Raw genomic sequence first — 1,902 nt, 5'->3', positions numbered from 1 at the left:
TATTATAGTGATTGTAGCAGAGATTGACATGTTTGTAAAAGTTGAGATGATTGACATCGGGGGTGGATTATAAAATACATGGGTGGGTGTGAACTTCACAGTTTCTTGTGTGTTTTAATTCGGATTCAACTGTCCTTGCAAGCACATGTCCCTTTCAAATGATAATAAGCACAGCAACCTCTGTACATCTGTACAGAACATCTGTGAGAAGCAATGTCAGACTTAAATTCAGATTCTCTGTCCTTGAGGAGCTTTTTTTTTTCCTGTCAAATTTACTGCATATTAGCACCTACATGGGCTCAAAGAGAAACCCTTTTCTTCATCGTCTGCTTCAGAATTGAACAAATAACAATTTAGAATGATGTTTTGTTTCGTGATAGCTCATTGCTGAAGCAATATGTCTAGTTTGTAATGAGTGTTTCACATAACGTTCTGTTACTCATTTAGCATTCAGTAGCAATTGAGAAATGCATTTTAGCAATAACAATAACATTCACAACAACCACGGCTATTGGTGAACGTGTGAATACATTTGATACTCTGACTCATTCATTACGTGCACATAGAGCTCCACATCTACCGTATGTGTCAAAGGTCAAGGTCTGACAGTATGCAATTTTGTTTAAGGTACAAATACAACATCTATAATAGTAACCTTTCTGTTGTTTGACAACACAGCAGACAACATTTCAGTACTGACAAACCAGATACTAGACAGCCAATTACCAGTATGTTCTGGTTATAACATAAACTAGTGAATTTCACAAAGAAACCTGAGTTTAGTGCATTCCAGTATTTGATTAACTTTTTTAAGTGAGCCCTCTGAGCCTGCATCTTCATTCATTTCCTATTTTTCCCAGAATTAGCATTGTAGCAGTATTGTGATTGCATCCAAGTATGTTATTTAATTTAGCATCATTTATATAGTGCCAAATCACAACAAAAGTTACACTTTTCCTATCTAACACGTCAAGACCATGCTCTTTAATTTATAGAGACCCAACACTTCCCCCATGAGCAGGCACTTGGCGAAGGCACTAAGGAAAACCTTCCTTTAACAGGCAGAAACCTCAAACTGTCTATCAGGCAGACATTCTTCTTATTTTATACAAACATGCTCTCTTTTGCTGATGCCCTCATAACAACAGAAGTAAACTGCCTTTAAAAATTACAGTAAGTATAAAACAATAAAAACTAAACTACAATACATGTAAGGCAATAGAGGTGCATGAAAGATATATCGAGTTTCACAACAGACAGGGACAACAATGTGAGAGATAGAATCAATTCAATCCTTCGACAAGTAGGGGATGCTTTCTGTGTCCACACTCTGATTGAGCGTCCAACAAAAAATGGAGCTGCTAACAACAACAGTCCTGGAACAGATGAGACCCCGTGAACTGATCAACAGAACAAAGAGCATTAAACACTTCAAGATTCGAAAAATGCTTCAATGAAAAGACCTGAGAGCTAAAACTGTTTGCCCAGCAAGTACACTATGATAACAGGAGGAGAAGAGATCTGGTTAAATCAGAGAGGAAATGAGATGTGTGAGATTGAACTCGACTTCAGTTCAGTTTTTGATTTGATTTTTTAAATGATCAAAAGCGTTAGTTAACGAGTTAATGTTCCTATAACCTCAGGATCAGAAGTTCTGAACCATCACAGCTTGATATCAAATAAAATAAATCCTCTGCAGGTGGAGAGGGTGAACAATAAAACCCCAAAACTAGTGCTTTCCCAGTATTATTTTTCCCCAGACCAACACTTACTGCCGAGAGCTCCAGAACATTTCTGCTTGAAGATAGAGACAGATAAACTACTTTTCACAAAAATGGCAATGCCATGTTCATAAATAGGCTGATCAGATCAAAAAACACTATAGATATCAAGACAAAAATG

Source organism: Chelmon rostratus, chromosome 15, assembly GCF_017976325.1.
Source record: "Chelmon rostratus isolate fCheRos1 chromosome 15, fCheRos1.pri, whole genome shotgun sequence".
In the NCBI taxonomy this organism is placed as follows: domain Eukaryota; kingdom Metazoa; phylum Chordata; class Actinopteri; order Chaetodontiformes; family Chaetodontidae; genus Chelmon; species Chelmon rostratus.
The sequence above is the reverse complement of the archived record's forward strand: the minus strand, read 5'-3'. Positions refer to the sequence as shown.